This window comes from Anoplolepis gracilipes, chromosome 6, assembly GCF_047496725.1.
Source record: "Anoplolepis gracilipes chromosome 6, ASM4749672v1, whole genome shotgun sequence".
NCBI classification, from domain to species: Eukaryota; Metazoa; Arthropoda; class Insecta; order Hymenoptera; family Formicidae; genus Anoplolepis; species Anoplolepis gracilipes.
In genome coordinates, this window is record NC_132975.1 from 1,680,159 (window position 1) to 1,692,709 (window position 12,551).

The following is a 12,551-nucleotide window of genomic DNA, read 5'->3' on the forward strand; positions in this document are numbered from 1 at the left end:
CGTTTTACATCAGATACGTTGATGACATTTTAATGGCGGTTCCCTCCGATGTTGTTGATTTAACCCTCTCTACATTTAACTCATTTCATGACAGATTACAATTCACTTTAGAGTTAGAACATGATAGAACTATTAATTTTTTAGACGTAACGCTTATAGCTGAAAAAAAACTTTTTAATTTTTGACTGGTTTCATGAATCAACATTTTCGGAGAGATATTATTCGGGGACTTAATTTTAACTCACAACACCCTCAATGTCAAAACAAGGGTACGATCATTAAACTGGTACAGAGCTTTCTCATTATCACATCCAAAATTTCACACAAAAAACTTCGATCTCATTATCAAAATCCTCTTAGAAAATTTTTATTCTCTCAATTTGATTTTCAATGTCATTAATCAACGTGTAAAATATTTGATTGAGAAACGGGAGTTCAACAAAAATACGACTTTCAAAAATCAGTCCTCGTATTTTACTGTACCATTCTTACCTAATCTTACTGAACAATTTAAGAATATTACAAAAAATCTAAATGTAAGATTGTCTTTCATTAGTTTAAATAAACTCAATAGGTTGATTAAAGGACAGAAGGATAGCATACCGAATAATAAAAAAACTTATGTCGTATACAAAATCAGCTGTTCCGATTGTGATGCAGCATACATGCGTCAAACGTTGAGAATGCTAAAAACAAGGATCTCGGAACATAAGTCACAAATTAAAAGAAATACTAATAAACAATCTGTCATTACGAATTACAGATTTTTATACAACCATGATTTTAAATGGAATAACGTCGAGATTTTAGATGAAGACCCCTTCTATATTAAAAAATTGACATCCGAAATGATTTTTATTAAAAGACAAAGGAATGGTTTAAACTTACAGATGGATATAGAAAATCTATCAACACTATATCATGACTTAATAAATAAATTCCCAAAAATTTCAAAGTCATTATTTTGTATATAAACGAGCCTTCTTTACCATACGGTTGACAGTAATCGAGAGAATCTTGAACTAAACGGTCACGCTAGGAGAAATATTTTTTGCGGAACAATCTAATATTGTAAGTAGGGATATTATCTACCTGTACAGTTTGGTGACTTACTTCCATTGCATTAAAATTATTTTATAAAAAAATCCGACATTCCATCCTTCCAGGATTCAACGGGGATTGAGATCAAGTCGCCAAACTTTCATTTCTTTATATAAAAATTCAAGTTGAGTCTCCGGGCTTTCCAACCTTGAAGGTCATAGTAGAACTATGAGATTAGTAACTACGATATCATTTAGTTTGCGAATTTATAGATTAAGAGGATACCGTACCGTACAAACCTTACCGATCAAAACGATTGTTTAGTTTTTAAACGAAATTATTAAATTGGTTGCACAGAATGAAAAATGCTTCTCCATGATTAGAGTACATATAATAACGAACCGGGTTGTGTTCAATTTTCAGTTAAAAATGAGAAAAAAAATTACAGTTTTAAATTATCGACTGCTAGCGTCAAGTCATACATATATTTGTTTAATATAAAAGTTTTGCAATTTGCACGTACAAAATAAGATAGATTTCCGCTTGGAAATGCATGAAAGAATATATGTAAACTTTTCGAAATGATTTTGAGGTCTAGTAAAAATAATTTCGTTTTAAAACACTTTTGTGCATATTATCATATGAAAATCGAAGATAATTGGATAAAAAAGAGCAGTAGATTAGTGCACCAGCAGATTGACTGGTGTCGCGATAATCAGAGCTATAATCTTTTTCTGTGACAAGGAAGGACAATAGTACTATCCTTGTCTATTTCATGCGTAGAGTAATATACATGCACGCCGGTGATACCGAACCGGCTCACGGCCCGTATGGCACACACACAAGCGCGAGCCGTTTACATGGGAGCTTGTCACGTGCGCGGCGCCACATATACGCGACTCGCGCTTGTGTGTGCGTCATACGGAGAGTGAGCCATGCATCTGATTTGGCATTACTGATGCACGCTCTAATATCGTTTAGTGTAGTTTTGTATAGTGAATTTATTTGTGTAGTGTTAGTTATTTATGGGTCAACAGCACGATTGGAAATATTTGTCTCTCTGTCAACATAGAGTTTTTTTCAAGGAAGGCTGGATGAAAAGGTTAATATTTTCATTTATATAAAAAGGATTGTTTTAATGTTGTTATATCATATGTTATTTATTATATTATATTGTTATCCAAATATGTTATGGCATATCGTTTTCGAATGAAAGATTTCATTACTCAAAGAGCGATCTTATTTTCCAATAAATTTATATTTTTTATCAAATATGAATTTTGATTCATAAATTATATATAAATAATATATACATATATACATATATAATATATATATAAACTATAATAATATATAATATTATTTAAATAATATAATATATATAGAGAAAGTTACAATGTCCCATTTGACACTTTCACTTTTATAAAGCACATACTTTATTCTCTAATAATCAAATTATCAAAATAATAAAATAATGTTATAATGTTCTTGAAATTGTCCATTGATCTAAAAATCCAAATATTTCTATTAACACAAGACGGATTTTTAACGTCATTAATCACACTTTCTGAGTGATGACTTGTATCATTTGAAAACGATAATATTTCGTAATTTGACTTCCATAAAGTCCATTAAAACATTAGTATTATGAAAATTGTTTTACATTTTTTTTCAATTATATCTTTAAAACAATTCCTAAATAAAACATATAAGTAGTATATATAAAGTCTATTATTAAAATGTGGTTTGCATGTGCGCATTAGTTAAAAAATAATCCCAGAGGCAATTTATTCGTGAGCTGGTTGCATTTTATGCCAGATGCGGTTTGCATGTGCGCACTGGTTAAAAAATTATTCCAGAGGCAATTTAGTCGTAATCTGGTTGCAATATTTTATGCCAGATGCGGTTTGCAAAGCGCACTGGTTAAAAAATTATCCCAGAGGCGATTTATTCGTGAGCTGGTTGTAATATTTCAGTAGTAATGGGGCAGGTATGACCCATCAAAACAAACCCCCACCACCGCGCCCGCGGGCACCGCGGGGGGTGTCTGGTGTTTTCCCCCACCACCACCAGGACTGACAGGAAAAAAAAGTGGTGGTTGGAGGGGGAAGGGTTCACGCTCAGGTAAGAAAAATTTATTTTTTGGAAAAATTTTCTGGTTTTCTCGGGACTTGAACCTGGGTCCTTCGTATTGCTGATCCTGGTTCTGGTGTGCTGAGCTAAATAAGAACTTACTAGAGTAAAGGTTAGATAAGGTATTTATGTTACGTAATGGGGCAGGTATGGCTCTTGGGGCGATATCGGTTACGGTGACGGTGGTAGAACGGAAAAGCGCTTTGGCGTTCTGCACGTGGGGCAGGTATGGCCCGTCATAATAAATGACGTCACATGGTAGTTGACCATGTATAACGTCATGCCTGTGAAAATGAAAAAAAAGATAATAACACAGGAACGTGCAGGTTCTGTCAAACGCGATGGTATGACACAACGAAAGAAATAGTATTATCGGTGTCTTATATTACGATGAGCGCCTATTGTTGAAAGAAGTTGCGGAACATCCTCTTTCAACAATAAAAGTAACGGAACTACTTATATATAAAATGGGAAAGAGGAGTGGGTGAATGAAATAGATGATTAAAAATAAAATTGCTCACATTTATTGATGCAGATTTTTATTACAAAAATCAATATTCTTATTACATATAATTAAAGTAATAATTAATTTTTATTAAGTAATAGTACAATGTATTTTTTTATATTTTATTACACAAAGGTTTACATGTTTAAACATTACATGTCGGTATGTTTACTACGTTTTTCGTGAAATAAAATTTTATTAAATAATCGTACAATCAAGCGATCGTTACGTTCGCAATCTTCGGTAAAAAGAGTAAGAAATTGATTAAGATCGTAACCACTACACATATAATATAAAAATACGCAGCAGTATTGCCCGCAAGTTTGAGAAAAAATTCCTTGTAATTGCTGGATGTTCCAATGGTGGATGGTGGAATTTCGTCGCAGTCGGAGTAAAAATCTGGAATACAAAGGGGGTAATCCGTAGCTATCGAAGTAAGTGCCTGTACCGTATTTATCGAGGAAGAAAGCGACCCAATGTTCTCCAGGTCGAGTATGGTTGTCGGTGTGAGCAACGATGGCCGTCGACCTCGTCCACACCCTCGGAACTCTGTCGGCAGAATACACTCCCACATGTCTGGCATCGAGATGGTGGAGTGCTTGCAAAATTTCGCGAGGGTTCATTTTTTTCCAACAAAGGCGAACGAATGTACGGTATTATTTGAATACCGTTGGTTTTTACCTCTTTTGATAATGCGATTTTATCAATATCGGTTTTCGGGTTTTCAATGTCGGTTTGCGTAGAAATGTTAGTAATTTTGAACTTGTTTTCATCCAGCAACGTTTTTGATTTCGTCAATTTCACGAATCCCTCTTCTTCTTCTTTTTCAATTAGATGTTCGATTTTTTGCAGGTTTTGTTTCTCTATTTCATTACTCGATTTAATTATTTCATTCATGTCACAAAAAACATAATCTTTGCTTTCGATTTCCTCGGCGATTTCGTCGTCCGCGTTCTCGGAGTATATTTCACAATCTTTCTCAGTACTACAACTAACTTGAGTACTAAACGTAACGTCAATATCACGATTATTTTGTGTGACTATCCAGCATTTTAGTTTATAAGCATTGTGTAATGCGCATCGGAAGATTCCAAAATTCCAAAATCCGTGGTGAGAGCAATATCGTCCGTCTTCTTCTTTTGACAATAGGTTTTTAAATGGCGGAGAGATATCTTCCAAATTATTTATATCTCTGGAAAGTATATTCCGCAAGTAGCTTGCCTTTTCGTTGCCTTTAACGTAAATGTAACGCACACGTCTTGTAATTTCGCGCAAATGTGAAATAAAATATTTCAGATTAGTTTCACCGTCGAACCACTCGATATCGTGATAGTTTTGCGAGAGCCAATTGTTTTCTCGTCTTGCTTTTGCGGATAATTCTCCAAATGGATGTGGAGGCATCATAATCCAATGGCCGACGATTGGGACGTCAATAGAGACAATGGCGACTTCCTTTGGGATAAATTTATCGTTGACATCACGGAAGCCTTGTATGTCGATGATTATGTCTATATTGTGAAAATTTATGTGCTTGCAATGACAAAGTATAACCTCTTCACGAAACGCTCGTGTTCACGTCTCGAATGAAACTAAATCTTCTTTTGTTACAATACACGTTTTTGGAAAACACGGCGATATCGATATTTTATTTCAAAGTGAAGGGGGAATTTTTAACCGAGTATTACACTACGAGGCATAAATCGTGCATAGATAAACTAGCCGGAAAAATCGACGATGACTTGATGCGACGCGTCGATTTCTATCACATTATCGAACTCGGCGTAAACAATACAGTTAACGGTCTCGGCGAGAGTTCTCTCGAATCGCACTTCTAATCGCAAACTCCCATGTTTCACAAGATTCCAATGGCCGGCACAATTAGCGGACAAATCGGGTGTAAGGTCAAAAGCAAATAACGTATATCCCTTGAAATAATCCTCTCTGCTTATAGAATTTCCTTCATTCAAAAAATGGATACCTGTCCCCGAAAAAAGCGTTTGATAAGCTTCAACATAAAGCGGTTCTTCAACCGAGAAAACCAGCTGTAACGGCCTACTAGGAATTTGCATACCATCGAGAAGAAATTTATACCTCAATTTTTAAAATTAAACGGATTTAATTTTCTATCACCATTAAATGCTTTATTATTGACAAAGCCGACTATTATTTCGGTAGTTAACCTAATATTGCATTAGCTATTGATTTCGCCATTACCCCGCTATGAATCGTAAAAGTTTTAACCTCGACTCTCGTAAGTGGATACTTGGCAGTAACTTTATTCAACATTCTAGCGTGTGCGAGTAAAACCCCGGCGCTTATTTTCGCTCTTCTCAGAAGTAAGCTGGCATCCAATATATGAATTTTCGATAAACTGTTACTTTCCATGAGACAAAATAAATCTTTCGAGCGTACGAGTCGTAAGCGTACTTCTACTCCGTTAATTAAAAATTTGTCTTGATTGAAAACGTCGCAATGAAGATGTCCTATAAGATCTAGCGCTCGTTCTCCGTGAATGTATCGAGCTCGTCTTACGAGCACGGCGTTGCCTTTTGATTCCAATAGATCGTCCATGTATCCGGGTGTATCCGCGTCCCACAGACTCGAGGTTAGATGGGTAGTTTTTGCGGGTGAAGAGTAATTTAACAACGCCTCGATGTACGCGCGGTACGCGTAAGCGTTGTTCGGAGGCAACACGAGCTTTTGATTGAAATACACGTCGATCTGATTGAAGATGGAGTGGAGTAAATGATTTACGGGCCCTACTTTGACCTCTGTGGCGGCGGTGGTACCTCCCGTTCGCGGCGCGAGGTCGTCGTTGGTTTCCACGCGCACTCGAAGACTCAGCATGGTATGTGTGAGATCTAAATATTCTTCTCCATGGCCTGGGATGACGAATTCTATCGGCGAGTCGTCCGAGAGCGAGCTGACGGGTTTGTAATAGATCCATTGTGAACTTTCGATGCTAGTCTGCGTGGGTGGTAAAGAAAAAAGATCGAGTTCACTTTTTAAACACTCGCTCGAATGCGTATGAAGAAAAGACGATTATTTACCGTAAATTTTTATCAATATCTTTTACCGATATTTTCGTTGTCTACTGTGTTTAGAGTGGTATCGTTTAAGAAAATATGTCGGATACGGTGCGCTTTCTAGAAGTTTTACGACGTTTCGTGGAGGAGTTAAGTCTTTTCTTTGACTTGCGATTTTTCTTTCTCCCCTTACTTTTTAATGTTTTATTTCGCCCTTTGGTTTTTTTTGGTAATCTTTTCTTATTTGATCGCCGACGTTTACGTGACGACGTTACCGCGGATTTAACGATACGCGCGTTAAGCCCAGCGAAAGGAAACTGAGCTGCGTGCATTTTCGCATCTGTCTTATATCCCGAGCCTTTCATCAGACTACTTATTTTTTCTTTAGCTTTTCTCTTGAGATTGTCGCGCGATTTTTTAAAACGGTTTTCGGCCGACACCTTTAGCGGTATATTATTTTCAATATCATCGATTATATTAACACCTGCTTGTAAAGCTTCTTTCCCTACTGCACGCGCTCCTCTACTTAGATAAAGTAGTATACGTCTAAATAATCCTCCTAGAAAACTTCCGATTCCATGACCGCGTTGATAAAGTGCGCCGACGAAAACTCTCGGAATTCCACCACCTCTGCCGCTTTGTAAATTGTAATACTCGTAGTAGTCTGTTATGTTGCATTTGAGAACTTAATTTTTATCTTTTTCCCTATGACACCAACGTTCGCAATACTAACGGGTTCGCCTAAAGTGTAACGTCACAGTCGATGTTCCGGATTCGAATGCTATTTTTTTTCCGAACTGATCTCTTATATCGATTTCAACCCTACTGAAATTTGTTCGTCGTAACGGGATATAGTGCAGAGAAGAGAAATGTTTCACTTGATTCGTTCCGTACTCGTAATCGCGACCATGCCCCTCGACCGACACTATTCGGAGAAGAGGAGACTGCACATCACCTGTTATGTAAGGTTCGCAAATATCACAATAAACGAATAGTTTATCGGGAATACCGCGAGCCAAACTACAGGGTTCGTAACTAAAGAATCCAAAGTGTCCCTTTTCAAAACCGAGTTTAACAAAAATTGATGTAGATTTTTTTTTTAATCAGGATTATACATCGTAAGCATAGTATAGTATCGTCCTTTCCACTTAGGAGCATTATAAAGTGCATCCCCTAAACCGAGTATTCGTAGAAGTTTATCGGAAAAGTTTACATAATGATTTAGTTTACATTTATTTTCATCACACTTGAGGTAAAACTCTATACTACCGGCGGATAACCCCCGTCGATTCAGACGAAAATGCGAACTGACTCCTTTACATATTAATCGCGTCGAGAAGTTCGTCGATATTTTTATAAATGCCAGCCCATATTTCGTCTTCCCTCGAAATTATCACAAAATCTTTTTCCTCGTTACCTCGAATGTCAACATCGGCGAATGTAAGTATATTCTTACCGTGTTGTATATGAAAAAAAGTGGGAAATTAAATTTCGCTGAGCGCGACTTTCCATTCGCCGTGTAACTGTATCGATTGAGGCAATTCCGTAATAAATGACGAGGTAGTATTGTCTGGAAAATAACGCATACTGCTATTGCTCGGAAGAACCAGTAGAAATTGGTCCTCCCTCATCTCAAAGATTTGTTAAACTTGAAGCGGGAATCCAACTATCGAACTTGCTAGGATAACCACGCCAGCTAACTAACAGCTGTTTATTATCACCATGTCCTCTGCTCTTTATCACGCGATCGACGATAAATTCTTCCTCCTGTAAATTTTTCTCAACTCGGGCTAATTCTTGCTCGTAAAAAATACCGTCTATGACCTCGCCGGCTAAGTCACTTAGTTCGTACACTCGCGGTTTTCGCCAATCAAGAACCCGATGAATTCGAAATATCTCCTCACTCCACTTCACCTCGTATCCTTTCTCGAAGGTGACTTTTGCTCTACTGATCCGCACGAGTTCGCCAACGCGATATTTAGCCTTTTGTTTTTTGCATTTCTCGTTTTTCCAACGAAGAGTTATATTTTCGCGCGCGATGCGGGCATTTTCCCGCGTAACGACCGCAGGTTGCATTTTGATACTGGAATGACGCGTGTGATTATAAGCGTGAACGATATCCTGCAAAACATTTATGTAACGTCGTGTATTTTTATGCGTAAAATAACGCCACATACGTTCCTTGAGTGTTCTATTAAAACGCTCCACTATAGCTGCTTTAATATCAGGATTGTGAGTTACGCGAAAGCGAATGTCTTTTTCTTTTAAGAATTTTTGTACAGGACGCGCGATAAATTCTTTACCTTTGTCGGTCTGTAGGCAAACCGGTAGACGACCATTGTTTCTCGAGAATATACGCTCAAAAGCTCGTATTACACAGATACCTGTTTTGTCACGTAAAGGTTCAACCCATGCAAATTTACTAAGCACATCGATTACTACGAGTAAATAGGAATAACCGTCATTATAGCTCTTGAGATTACGGAGATCAATCAAATCAGCTTCCCACAAATTGTCGATATTTGTCACGTTATAATGTAAACGCGGAAATTTTCGTCGTACCGGTCGATGCAGCGTGTACGCGTCTTGCGATTTAAGCCAGTCGAGAACATTGTGGCGACTAAAATTCGGTTTAACGGCTCGCGTTAAATTGTCCACCGCGGAATATCCTGCGTAGTGCGAGGGGTCGTAATACAGTTTTTCGAATTCCGACATTAGAGTCTCATCCAATCGAGTAAACGTTTTTTCCCTTTCGACGGAGAATCTTCATTATCGTGTGTTAATGTTTCATCGGCGCTGTCTTCGCCGGCGGATACAAATATCGTGTCTGCGTCGGACTCGTTTAATTTACGAGTGTATGATTTTGAGCGCAGAGTTTTCTTCGGAGTGGAGTTCCCGCGAAGTAACGGATTTTTAATACGATGAACTCGTAACAAATCGCGATTACCTATGAGATTGGAAGGCGTGTTTATATGCAGTAATCGAGCAAACTGAATTCTTCCGATTGCTTTTACGGTTTTTCTTTCCCGTATTGCGTCATTTATGAGATCCGAGATATTCGATCCCGTTACGACTATACCGTCTATAGTCACAACTCCGCGTCTATCCCAGCTAATCTTAGACTCCGGGGTGTCTACCAAATATTTCAATAGAGCGCGTGCTTTGTCGCGATAAGATTTCGGCACGGAGACGACTATTTGTTTTATCATTTCCACCGATTGAGCGCGTTTTTTCCCGAAACTGCTACTAGCATTACTACCGCTAATGTTACCGTCACTGCTAATTAAAGTTTGCGTTTCCAAAAGTTCATTGTTATTGTCATCATACAAATCTTTCATGTCTTTGTTCTGCTTTTCATCTACCTCGCCATTATCTTTGCGTAAACGTTTTCTCGCAGCTCGAACAAAGTGAAGATAACGTTGAAGTACTTCCTTATACATTTTCCATCTTTTCCCCTCGTCGCGGGGAGTCGCGGGATTAAGAATGCGGCACATCTCAGTATCGAGTCACGATAAAGTAGTTCCAGGCGTCTGCACCGTATTATTATTTTCGTTAACATTTTCCAGATTTTTTTTTATCGAATTATTCGACGATGATGCGCTGGGTGCTATTTCCGGATGATGTTGATGTTGCATGCGCTGCATTCTCTCGAGATTTTCCGTAGAAATTAAAACCATTTTTTTAGCTCTTTCCATTATTCAAATATCGTAATCGTTAATGCTTTACTTTTTATTCTGAAAAAAAACTGATATAAAAAGTTGTATAATTTTTCATTTCCCGATAATCCGTGATAATATAACTTCGAGTAAAAGAGCAATAAGATAGGGTAAGAATCCTCCCCGTTCTACCATAGCTTTCTTCTGCCTCTCCAATTACCTCGTTTTGTCGCGACGCGTCGTAGGTTTTATGCTTGGCTAATTGTCTTTTTTCGTTACTTCCAAGCGGTACGTTTCCTTTGAGCGTATTATAAGCGCACTCTTGTATGCACTTTATTAGTTTATTATCTGCAGTACGTAAGAAAGACACTCTTTGATTTTTTTCAGATAGCACAAAGTTTTCAAAAGACATGCGTTTTGCTCGCCGATTGATCGTCTAGCAGTTTTTACTGCTCCGTCCGACGAATTCCGTGACGTCAGTGACGAAGGATATTTATTCTCTTTTACCATTACGATGTAATAGCGCGACTGGCAAGATGCGTATGTAATCACCTTCCTTTTATATACCTCCTCTATTGCTCGATCTACGAGGTACGTAGACGTAATGCAGCGAATCGTCGGGAAAGATACACGCCCGAAATCGATATTCGTCTGGAGTCGATTGTTTCAAATCAAGCAATAAATACCCATGTGGTCTCGAGGTTGCGTCGTAGTATGCTTCTTCCATAAACTTTGGGTCGTCGGGATATATTTGACGTGCTAAATGACGAATTTGGGCACGATCACGCGGATTTTTGAAAACAACTATATAATTCGCGTTGAGAGATATGTTACACTGTCCACGCCCCTGATGGAACAGATTTTGCGAGATAAGAATAACACTGAGATTCTTATGATGGCTTCCTTTCGTAAACAGATCCACGATAGCATCGCACGATGATGATTCTCTCATAAGATCGTCGATTATTACCAATTTCAGAGAAAGCGGATCGTTGGAATAATCTTCCGGGCGCGGCAATCCCTCTCGAAATTCGATTATATTTTTTTTCGCGTTTCTCAAAGTATTATTACCGCTAAAGTATCCGCTTCTTCGCGCGCTTTTCTCTTCTACTTCTCTTTCACTCACAGCGTGTTGTAAGCGCTGATACGCATCTTGCCACTCGGCGTAATAAAATAAAATTCTCTTGAATCGTACATCGGACATGATTGATAAACTTCGAAGGAAAGTTTCCACGAAAATCGTTTTTCCGCATCCCGTAGGACCGCAGACGATCGATGTCCAAGGATGTTTCCAGCGTACATCCATTTTGCAAAATGAGCAATTGCGCATTTACACACAAATTCATAAATGAAATAAGTTCAGCGTCACCCTTACAAATAATAATAAGCTTGTTAAAAATGCGCATGCGGGATAAATTTTTAATGTTAAACGTTGGAATGCAGAGGAATAAGCTTATCAACGCTTCGGGGCCCTCCACCCGCGGCGGTCACGTGCTAGCGAATATCTCGGTGAGCGTAATGACGCGGTGATAAGCTGTAATTTTAGTAACAATGCTCTCACCAGCATATATATGCTCGCGATAACAAGGGATTGAGCGTACGCGCTATTTTTAAAAAAATTATTGTTTTACTAAATAAAAAATATACCACTTAAAAACTAAATTAATAAAACTAAAAAATATAAAAAGTTGGGAGGAAATACGAGCAGTATTTTTATTAAAAATGAATTTTTTATTTTTATATATGCATTTACATAGCATTTTTCTTATTAGCTATATTTACATTTTTCAACTAAACTAAGATTTACATTTTATTATAAAAAAAATTACAGCTATATTTAAAACTAAAATTTTATTTTACAAAACTTTACATTTTGACAATATTTATATTTTACGCAGGGTGGGCGGAAAACGTGCGCAATTCTATATTTTTACACGCAAAGTTAGAGGAGTGAACAGGAAAGTATGCTAATATCTATCAAGTTTCTAAATACCCGTGCGGTAGAGAATATCGTTTTGTTTTTATAAATCTTCGTTTTAATAGCACAGGCGCACATCTTTTTGTTTCATCACGCGTAATTATATCATGAAACACTGTGCGCCGAATGGCTTTAAACCGAAGATTTATCCTCGATTCAGGGGTTGTTTCTTCTACTTGTTCCTCTGCCTGTTCCTCTCTTTCTCTTTGTAA

At 37.6% G+C, this 12,551-nt stretch overlaps 1 protein-coding gene and 1 pseudogene across 1 annotated transcript in view; one reads left to right on the forward strand and one right to left on the reverse strand.

Annotated features, from left to right (window-relative positions):
- LOC140666873 (uncharacterized) overlaps positions 1 to 12,551 on the forward strand; it is a 49,303-nt gene that overhangs the window by 19,753 nt on the left and 16,999 nt on the right. The window lies entirely within an intron of this gene.
- LOC140667305 (uncharacterized) lies at positions 7,434 to 8,336 on the reverse strand (annotated as a pseudogene).